Genomic DNA, 11398 nt, shown 5'->3' on the forward strand with positions numbered 1-11398 from the left:
CCCGCTCTTTCCTCGCGCTCCCAGGGCCGCTCCCGCGCTGCTCCGGCCGCGCCCGCCCCACCTGCGGCTCGGCTGGGGGCGGGCGGAGCGGCGCTTCCGCCGCCGGCACAGCCCCTGCGCCTGCCGGGGCCGGGCTGTCCGGGCCCTTCCCCTGCCCCGCGCAGGTAGCGGGGCCCGCGGGGCGTCCCGGCCGTGCCTGGGGGCCGCGGGGGGAGCGGGGTGGGGCCTGCCGGGAGCAGCCGCGCGTTACCGCGGGGTTGGGCGAGGAAAGCCGCGGGCAGGACGGGCAGCGCTTCCCCGGCCTGTGCGGTTCCCAGCAGCGACAGCCCCGGGCTTTCTGAGGCAGGGATCCGCAAGTGGCCTCCCGGAGAACGTGTTTGATTTTAGCCTGGACGCGGGGCCATGGCGGCAGTCGAGGGCGGCAGTGCGGTGTGCAGCGGCTGTGCCGGCCCGGGCGGAGACCCCTGTGCCCCTGCACCTGCTCGTTCATTAGAAGCACCTGGCCGGCTGGAGCTGCCCTGGTGCCTGCCAGCGAGCGGGGAGAAAGCTGGGAAAGGAGGGGCTTTGTCGTAAAAAATTGGACATAGACAGTGAATCTGCTGGGAATTCTGACAAACTACATCACCCTGAAAAACCTGTGTCTGTCAAAATGGTGAAACTTAGCTGTGACTTTGGGACAACATACAGCTCAAACATACATCAAAGGAGAACAAAGTAGATTTTAAAAAGCCAAACAAAAGATATGCTCATGTTTCTGTGCCAGGACGCGAGCTCTGCCCACTCCAGCAGACCAGCCAAGGATCCCTGCACTCCCAGGAGGGGAGAGCTTCAGCACAAGAGTACTAAAATAAAGTGACACAGACATTTTTCTGCTCTGTTACATTCAGTAGTAATTACAATATGCCTTTATTTTGCTATCCGCTCCTTTGCAGTTAAAATCTGCCTCTGCTTCCACTGGAAAAAAATAAGGATCCCTATGTTTTAAAAGCCATCTTGTCACAGCACAGGGAGCATTTACATGAGGAATTAGCACCACTATGAAATGCCTCATTGGCTAGGAATGTAAAATACAATATCGAATGCTTCCCTAGTACTGAATCCTAAAGCTGGACTGTTTGTCAGGTTTCCCTCAAACGCATGAAAGGCAAACTCTAGGTGTGATTGTGTTCCTGTGTAATGAACACCTCCGTCCGGACTGGCAGAGCAGCGATAGCTGGAGTGTTCGGAGATGCTGGAGGACTCAGCGCGAGGTGGCTCCTGTGAGCCCTGCCCTGCAGCCACGGTGTGAAACAGCCGGGTCGTTCATCTCCGAGTGACCCGCAGGAAACGCCGCAGCTGCGGCAGGGAGGGCTTTGCTGGCAGGGCAGTGCCCCGCACCTGCCGGGAGCGCACTTGGCTTTCTTTACTGCAAGGTGCAAACGTGGCTTCTCGGCGGAGTTGAACTGGAAGCAATGCCCAGAGCTGCACACACAGGGATGGGCTAGCGCAGCGCTGGCTGCTGAGAGCTGGACACCTCCTGGGGGTGGAGAAGAGAGTTCTGGGGCGTGCTCAACAAAATGACTTGCTTATTTAAGGATGGGCAACCACTTAGGCTCCTGGCTGAACTTGAAGGGAGAAGGGACAGAAAAAAGATTTTTAGATTTGTAATTGTCCTCTCCATACTTGCAAGACTTGAATTTGCCAGATTTCATATATCACTGAATCGGGGGAAAAAAAATAATCAGAGTAGATTGAAAGTAATTCCTTATCTTTTTAAATATGTGGAAAAAATAATTTATACTGAATCTGTTCAACAATCAGAAAAAAATATAGAGGAAAATGTAAGGACCAGCCAACCCTGCGTACATGCACTTACTCAGATGTATTATTAATTCTTCTGCCAGGAGAACCCAATAAAACAAAAAATCTTGCTAAGAATCAAATTAAGCAACGCACAAAGAAATTAAAATGAACAAATGTGTATGGCCACAAATGAGATGAGACTGCAAATTGCCACTTCAGCTTCAAACAGCCAGAGCTGAAGGGAGAAGCTACAGGCAGAACCTAAGATGCTGGTTTAGTTGTCGCTTGGGATTTCACAATGGATTATTTCTAAAATTATCTCTCAACTTTCCACATGAAATTGCCAAGGAATTGGATACAGTTGCAGCATATTACTTAACTCATAAATCCTAATTATTAATAATCGAGGTAATCAGCTTTTACAAGATTATTCTCTTGCACATACTTATTCACTGTGCTGCAATTACAGGAGTAATTTTGATTCCTAAACAGCCACCTCAGTGTTCCATTTCATACAAAGTAGAAGAGAAATAAAACCTTACAATAAAATTGCCATCGTAAGAAAAGTAAAATCAACTCTGTAATTTAAGAGAAGAAAGAAATGTAAACATGGTTATTAAGCCCTCCTACAAAGCCAGGTCACTGTGAAATCACTGAGGCTCCTGTGTAGCAGTGCCCAAACCTGAGCTGCTCAGAGCCCAGGCAGGGCAGCTTATCCTTCCCTAGGGCCAGATCCCTGCCCAGCGTAGAGCCTGGAGTGCTGCACCCTTGGGAAGGGGGGCAGGAACCTGCAGGGAAGCTTTCCACCCATCTTCACAGCACTGCAGTTAACCCAGATATTGACCTTGAGCATTTATGAGGGAGAGTTTTAAGTGAACCTCCCATTTCCCAGCCACAAGACCTAAAAGCTGGTGTCAGGAATTGGCACCAAGCCAGAAGCATTTCAATACCTGCCTGCAGCCAAACACTCCGTGATATCCAGAAGCCCACGTTTATCATAACCAGCATGAGGCAGGTGGAGGTTCGAGGGTGTGCACAGTTCAGTGGGGAATGTGGTTATTGCCTGAAAATCTACCAAGGAAAATGGAGGACTATTCATCTTCTCCCTGCATCCACATCAAAAGCACGCTTTGCCTCTCTGTGCAATCAAAGAGCAAAACCAGCAGTGAGACCTGGCTTTATGACCCAAATGCTTCACGTCTCAAACACAGTGCTCACTGTTTGTGTCCTGTAGGATAGTTTTTAATCAGTGCAATCAGTGTCATACTCTACATATTTTAGGTCTATGAAATACACCATTTTCTTCTCTCCAAATCAGTACAGCAGAATGGTATCTTGTCGCTCAGAACAAATGAGAGATTCTCTCAAGATGACAAGCCCACGAGTAATAGATTAAACATAGCTTTGGAAAGGTTACAGGGTTGAGTGCATACTTTTGTGTAAGATCTTAATGTAAAAATCAGATTTAAATGTTCATGCAGTAATTTACAGGAGATGTAAAAAAGACTCAGAATCGGGACTGTACTTTCCGGCAAAGAAGAAAAAAGGAAGAAAAGTCCTTGGACACTTTGTATGTTCAAGTTCAGAACCATTTCACATGTACTGTCCAGCTGCAGGCTGTCTCTGGTGTGTGCTGGGCATTAGCTCTTCAATCCTGCAAACACCTGGAGGTGTTGGGCAAACACCTGTAATTCAGCGCTTCTAACTAAACTGACTTATTCTGTTTGTGGTGTCAGTACTTCTTAACCCACTTTGATCAGTTCTCTCTATCCCCCAGCCAGTTTTGGGGTGTCAGGAGGTGTGGAGCAGAGTCTGTGCCGTGGAAGCTGCAGCCAGGAGAATTCCCGTGCATGTGCTGTGAGCTGTGTTTCTTTGGAACCTTTCCCAAAGCCAGGTCCTGGCCATGCCCTGCAGCTTCAGCGCTGTGCAGGTGACCCTAGCTGCTGGTTGGGGCCCGATCCCCACTGCCTCCAGCCGCCCCAGGGGCATTCCCAGCACATCCGTCCCCTCTGTGCCTCCCAGGGAGGGGAGGGCTGGAATGGCTCCAGGGGAAGTGCCCAGCTGCCGGTTAATCCCCGAAGGAATCGCTGTACATCCCGTCTGTATTAACTGCCAGCTAGGGAGCAGCAATATAAATAACATTCTTTCTAACTCCTCTGTTTCCCTGGCTGTTCACAGGCAGCTAAAGAAGACCCAGCCGTGCTCGGCTCAGAGCAAGTCTCGGTCCCAGAATTAGCATGCAGGGGGAATAAGGCTCCTTCTGTCCCACAAAAACCCTCCCTAAGCACAGGAGTGACAGGGGTCAGCACAAGCAAAGAAAAGACGAGATGTCAGTGTGACAGAGCCAGGCACTGGTGAAATCCTTCTGTCACTGGTTTCGCTGCTTTTGCAGGGACATGAACCAAGGGAGTGGAGCCTCTTTCCAATGCAAGTAGCAGGATTTTCCCATGGAGGACACAGTTACTCCAGCAACACAGGCAGCCCCACAGCACTGCCAGCCACAGCACTCAGGAAGGGTCGAGCCTTCCAACCTCCTGCCCCCTCTTTCTTTTCTCTACAACTGTATGTAGGCTGTGAGAGACTTTACTCTGAACACTGCCAAATTTTAACTGTAAATCAATCCAAGATGGCAGAAGACATTTAATTATTCCTATTTTCCTCTTAATTGTTTTTTGCTGCTGCTAAAATATTCAGCAATAACAGAAAGCTTTGCAGCATTAACTAAAAGCTTTTAGGGGAAAACCACATCTCATTGTACTGCAGGAATAAAGGACCTGGTAATGCCCATGGAGCATCAAATTTGAAACAAGATGCTGTTTTACTGCTAAACTGGGATGAAAAGAAAAAGAGTAAGAAAGAATGTGTACCCAAGAAACACAACTGAGGACTGAGGTACTGCTGCTTCTGTCACTCTTGTCATGGAAGTTATAAATTCTTGTCTATATTATTGTAAAAATAATTTTGTATTTGCTAATATTTAGACTGATATTACTTGTTTTGCGGCTGATTTACCAGCACTATTTCCTGATCCTGTCTCTTCCTTTACTGCCTCAGAGGTGGGTGCAGAGATTGGCTCCTCTGTGAGAGAAGGAGGGTACCTGGCAGCTCCATCATTTATAGAGCTGATCGGGAATTTTCCAACAGGAAGTATTTGAGATTTCAATATGTTAACCAAATTTTGTGTGTGAGTATTTCATATTTTGATGCGAAAAACATTTCCTGCCTTGTTTGAATTACATGTCCTTCTTTGATTTTCCTTTTAATTTTCCAACACAATTTATATCTCCCAACACTTTCACCAGTAAAACTCCCACAGGCTTCAGGGTAGATAAACAGGTCCAATAGGATTAGGTCAGTCTAACAGTAAAGTAGGAAATTTCTGTCAAAGGTTATCAAACTTTCCAAAAGTTACACTTATTTCTAATTTTTGTTCAGTGAATATGAGGTGAATCTGAATATTAAAGGAGAATTGTGAAACTGGGAAGTGTGTCCCTTCACCTCCAGTTTAGTTATATACATTCTTTTTTCCAGTTTTACAATTCCATTTTGAAATTCTGACAGTGAATTTCCTCTCAGTAATTCAAAGACCATTCTTTCCATAGGAGAACAGTTAAGAGAAAGTCCTAGAAAATGTAGATAAAACCTCTTTAATCTGAGCACTGAGTTTGCAGGATTTCAAACATCTCCTAACAAAAAGATGGCACTGCTTGCCATAGCTGAAGACTTTTTGTGGTTGCCATTAGAAACTCAAGCAAGCTGGGAGCCAGCACGGACAGTCTGTGCAGCTCAAGGATGGATTGCTGGGTCTGCTTTGTTCTCCCTTTGTGCACAGAAATGCCTGAGCAAGTGACAGGGGGACAGGGGGTAAGTCTCCAAGGAGCTGCTGCTTATTCCCTAAGTTTGGTTGCTGCTGGGTTTTTTTGGTGTGGTTTTGTTTTTGTTTTTTCTTAAGGAATGAACATTCTGCCCATACAGAAATTAAAAAAAAAAAAAAAAAGAAAAAGAGAACCCCAATGTTTTTTATTTGTTTCCTCATTGATAGGCAGTAATTTCTGTGTGTGGTACATCACTGCCACTGTTTGCAGTGGGAGCAGGAGAGTCAGCTGTTCTCAGCCCCTCTCAGGCTGTGGCTCCCCAGCCCCTGTGGTGTCCCTGGGCTTGGCCAGCCCTGCCCTTCCCGGGAGGTTCCAGGTACCCACTGCTGACTGGCCATCCTGGGGGCTCCACAGGCCCCTCGGACTCTGCAGACGGGGCAGCTGCTGTGAACAAACCTGACTCTCTCAGGTGAGATACATGAGCCCCAGGGAATGGCTTGCCTTGATTGCATGGCTCACCTCAGTTCTAGTTGACAAGGTAGAGATCAGTCAGAGGTTGGACTCCATGATCTTAGTGGTCTTTTCCAACCTAACTGGTCTTGTGATTCTGTAATTGGGGTGATTTTAGAAATGCTGAACCTGATTTAATTTCAAACAACTGATTAACATGCAGTTATGTGCCAGATTTCCCTTTTGCTGCATTGAAATGCTGGAATTTTATGAATGCCATAGCAACAGAATCAGAAAGGGAGGAAATCTGGAGTGCGAGGCAGGGAAGCTTGTGTCTGTTTTTCTCTAATGAGCTGAAGCTCTGAAGTGTGCCTTTCCCCCTTAAATTCCAGTTTCCCATTTGTACTCCCCACAGCCAGACTCCACGCCTCACTTGGCTGTAGTCCTTCAGTGGAAACTATGCATGGATGCATGCAGAGCCTGGGCCTGCCAAGGGCTGGGGGACTTTCATTACTCACTTCTACAAGCCCGGGGTTTGGGCTGCATTAGGCCTAATTGGACCTAAATAACCACGAGTTTGACCGAATTCCCTGATCTGCTTAGCGAGAGGCCTCTCTCACATTTCCCCGTCCCCCTGCTCCTTTCCTAAACATTTTGAAAAACTGGCACTTCTCTTACTATCTTTTCTCTCCAAGCTATTAAAAGTGTTCCTAGTTCAACTCTGCTCCTACTAATTAGCTCAACTACATTTTAATTAGTGGGATTTGATCTGCTGTTGGACGTGCCAAAATTCAACACTATGGTTTCTCTAATCGCAGTTTCTTCAGTTGTCTCCTTTCCAGTCGGAGCCAAGCTCTGATTTTCTAGAAGTCACTTCAGTGTTCTTCTCATTTGGAAATAATTTCTGTCATATCATCTAAGTCCTTTTTTCATCCTTCACCTTACTGTGACTTATTTCCTGACCTACCACACAGAACAGGGTAGAAATTCTAGACCTGATAGGTGCAGTGCTGAGGAGGACAAAAGGAGAGGGGGTGTGTAAACGAGGATATTGCAGGAGAGAAAGGCCCTTCAGCTGGAACAGCAGCACGTCAGGAGTAGTGAGAGTCTGAGAATTCATACAGCACTTCTAACAAGACTGAAAAGAGAGAGAAGAGGGGGGTAGAGACACTCACTGAGCCAAAACCAGATTCCCAAAAGAAAGGAACTCTGGTTTCAAAAGGAGGGGGAAAAAAGTAGTGGATAGAGCAAGTCCTGCTTTGCCAAGGCCTCTGATGCAGCAGCATGGCCAGTGCACTCTGCCTGTGCAGTAAATCTGGCTGAGACCATTCATTTTATCAGTGAAATAAGTCCCCAGAGACAACACAATTTTATTGCTTTTTAGTTGGTTTCAAAATTAGTCACAGGCTGATTTCATTCCTTAAATCAAACTGAAGGTGATCAAGACCTTGCAAAAGGCTTTCTTCCAGAGAGGCAGGGCTGCACCCAAAATAAGCAGAACCCTTGCCCAGCATCACTGCCATGGAGAATAAACTGGTTTATAAATGTTAATAAAGAGTTTAAATGCTTTTCAAGTTACTCTGACAAAACTTGGCACGAGAGCCATGCAGAATGATTTCTTCCCGCAGATCAGCTGGCCAGCCTGGGCCCGGCACGGATCAGAGGCTGGGCAGAGTCCTTCCACATACTTTACCTAGTTGGGAAGAGCTGCAACAGGCAAGAGCCTCTCTCGGAGCATGAGGACACACCGAGCTCCGCTGGCTTTGCAAAGGCCTTACAAGTACCTGGAATGCGAAGGGACGGCAGCATCCCCGTGGTGGCCATGGAAACTAAAGAGGAGCTGCCCTGAATGGCCGGGACAGCAGTTCCCGTGTCTGCAGGATCCACCAGGCTGAGCAGCACCATCAGCGCTGCTGGCTGTCCCTGGCAGGGCTGGCTGTGTTCTCTGGGGAGCTGAGAAAGTCATCTGAAAGGACTGAACCCCCACAGTGCCTGCACAGCACAGCGACAGTGCTCTGTGGCCTTCCAAGTGATGAGAAGGAGCCTGTGGATTGTGATTCCTGTTACAGCACTGCTCCTATTTGTACATGGTCTTACTGTGCTTTGCATTTCATTTTTACAGGCTATTACTGCATATTTTGTGTGGAGGGCTTTTTAATGTTGAGTTATGCTCCTCTGGGGTATAGAAGACAAAAGGTAGGAGTGGATTAAGATACCAGGCACGAAGCAAGAACATTTCTTTCTCAGAAAATGTTGCCTGGCTTCTTCCTAGCAAGTTCTGTGCTGCTAAATACCTCCGGATTCATCTGTGGTGTCAAAGTGCTTTTGTTTCATTTACAGTTTTACTCAGTTTCTCAGGAGATGAAAGGCAAACAAAGTGACTGAAAATGTTTGCAAATGCAGTCTGAAAGCAAGAGCAACCTTTTGTTTCATTGCTTGGAAACCCCAAAAAGAGAACTGCAAGGAGCAGTTTGCCTGTGAGACTCAGTGCTTCCTGTTCTTCTTGTTTCTACATGTTCTTTCTCGCTTAAGAATTTAGACAAATAAGAGGGACACAGCTTCTGGCATGCTCTGCCCCGGGGTACTGAATTCAGCTGGCACTGCCCAGGCCCCGTTCAGCACCTCCCCATGCAGTGTCAGTGCAGCCACGGATAACATTCCTTGGGAATGCTGTGATGCACTGCATGATCTCGTGTTTTTCAGTGATAAAAGCCAGACACTAGAAGGAAATAGAGAACACATTTTTCCCACTAAGACAGAAGAGAGAGAACATGTGTTACCAGCCAGTTTGCTCAGCTCAATACCTACTTGCTCTGTATCATAATTAATCAATTCTTCAAGTAGCAAAATAACCAAAGTACATTATTTATTCATCTCACTGTGAGTTATATGGGCTCTTTGAACAGAGCAATTATTTTAAGCTCAGAGATACTAAAAATCAGATAGAACTGCTTTCATGAGGTGAACTCTCATGTTCAGAAGGGAGAGAATGTTCGTTTTTATCAAACAAGATTTTTTCCATCCAGATATTTCTGTGGATTTCCCTGGGTGCAGTTTTGCATGTACCTTCTGGGCTCCTGTGACTCGGCAACAACTGCACAATAAAGCTCCCAGAAAGGAATTTGGTCTGACAGTGCAGCGCGAGCTTGGCACAGCCCACACCTCTCCCATTGTGCAATGAAGGATTCTTAACGTCCCAGCTGCTTTGGAAATGCTCCTACAGGAGTTTGCTGATGTAGAATTAGCTTTTAAGCTAATGCCAAATATAAGTTTAAATCAGTATACCATAAAAATCAAGTTCCTGGTGTCCGTCTGGGATGTGAGGGGAGTCCTGCAGCAGCTTCAGCACTGACCTTAGGCCACTGAGGGAAACAGCAAAGTGCAAACCATCACCCATTAGAAACAGTGGAACAGCTTTTTTTATAGCTTCATTTTCTTAGTGGGATAAAAATAAATAATTTCTTAGAGGAACTAACGATCTGAAGAACAAAACACTAATTAAATGGGGTGTTTTCAGATCATGAAGCCATTCATATGCCTTAATGAAACAGGCACACAACCCTTCAACTTGTACCCTGATCCTCTTTACTTTGCTGTTGATGTTTAACTTGATTTCTATCCGTGGTAACATTCACTGCAGCACCTCAGGGCAGGAGGAAACTGAGTCTGGAACAGCCATTTTTTGCATTGCTGAAAGCCCTCAGCCCCAAAACATCACAAGAACTGGAAATACTCAGGTTCTGTCTGAAGGCAGAAACACTGACCAGAGACAACATCAGCCCCTGCTGTGTGTTTTAACCACTGCCCAGTGTCCCCAGTGCTGCAGGCCCCAGCACGGCACCCGGCTCCCTCCAAGGGCAGAGTCCAGCCTTCCCAAGGGCAGAGTCAGACTCTCTGAGGGCAGAATCCAGCTTTCCCAAGGGCAGAACCCAGCCTTTCCAAGGGCAGAATCCAGCTGCTCTGAGGGAGGCTCCACAATTTTAACAGGTTTTGCCTGGAGCACAGGATGCAACAGCCTGCTGGGTGTCAAGCTACAGCCAGCCAGGGATTGAGAGTTTAAAAAAACATTCCCAAAGCTCCTGAGAATTCCAAGGGAAATATTTAAAGCAGAAGCAAGAGACATTAGAAAGGACAGACAGCTGCAGATGCTCTTATCCTTGTGAGTGAAAACCTAGGAATACTTGAAATACTCCAGATAGTTATGACTGGGCAGCAAACACCACAGCAAAGGTCTCTTTGTTTTAAGTAAACCATTAACAGGGCAGCCCAATCATAGTAATAAAAATACCACACTGATATTCTTGGACTAAACTCCCTCACTGTAACTGTCCATCCAAAACTAAAGCTGAAAAACTGAGATGCTTCCAATAGGGGGAAAAAACCACATAAAGAACAAACTCCTGGGACACAAAGTTTGGAAAGCTGATCATTGAAACACAGGAGGTTTACTAGAAGTATGTTGTATTACAGCAAAGGAGGTCTGCTCTAAAATTTCAGTCCAAAAATAGCCTTTCTCACGGAGTCCTACTCTGAGTGAAAACACAATATTAATATAAAATAATTAGAAACCTTTCTTTGTCCTTTGCACAGTCAAATTCTAATTCTTAATTACCCAACTGATTTAATCCATGGTTATGTTTTCAGAAAGAAAATTGTGTTTTAACAACAGTCCATACCTGGTTTCCTAAACTCCTTGCATTATTGCAGGAAGGATTTAGGTACCAATATATTTGGCGTTATTTACACTGCTCCTATTTTGAACCAAACAGGTTTGTGGAGGAAAAGAAAACTAATAAAAATAAGTGTTTCTCAGTTGTCCCGTCCTTTATGTCACCACGTGCACGGGTCAAACACAGCAAGGAAATAAGTCTTCAGTTTTTATGTCGAGTTCTATACCCCCAGTAAACTGATATGGAAAGGGAGAAGGTAAAGATAAGGAAGCCCTTTTTTTCCAGTCTCACCCATCTCAGTCCTGCAGGACCTTTCATTTATAAACTCCATACAAATAATTTCTTCCCACCATGCTTCAATTAATTGCACAGTTTTGAACAAATTAGAGCATCAGCTGGTAGCCCCTCTGCTCCTGCACAGGTCGTGTCTGACAAGATCAGCCTGGACTGTCCCAAATCTGCTCATTCACCTTGTTTTCATAAAGCACAATTGTAGTTCTTTCCTTCCTTGGCAGAAAGCTCAACAGAAGTACAGCCATTATCCATTAAAAACATTAAATTACATTTGTAGATGTGAGTCCTTGGCTCCATCCCTGCCATGGGAATCTCACTGATGTGCTAACACAGGCCTTGCTGGCAGCCCTCACCCTGCTCAGGAGAGGCCACTGGAGCCAGGGACAG

General features: G+C 46.1%; 1 long non-coding RNA gene across 1 annotated transcript; it reads left to right on the forward strand.

Moving 5' to 3' along the window:
* Positions 1–5449: 5449 nt before the first annotated feature.
* LOC121671137 lies at positions 5450–10859 on the forward strand. Its single transcript, XR_006018402.1, has 2 exons — positions 5450–5646; positions 7676–10859. It is a non-coding gene; the product is annotated as an uncharacterized LOC121671137 (long non-coding RNA).
* Positions 10860–11398: the final 539 nt, after the last annotated feature.

Source organism: Corvus kubaryi, unplaced genomic scaffold (assembly GCF_017639235.1).
Source record: "Corvus kubaryi isolate FWS band 111438036 unplaced genomic scaffold, C.kubaryi_AGA036_p1.0 37397, whole genome shotgun sequence".
Lineage (NCBI taxonomy): Eukaryota > Metazoa > Chordata > Aves > Passeriformes > Corvidae > Corvus > Corvus kubaryi.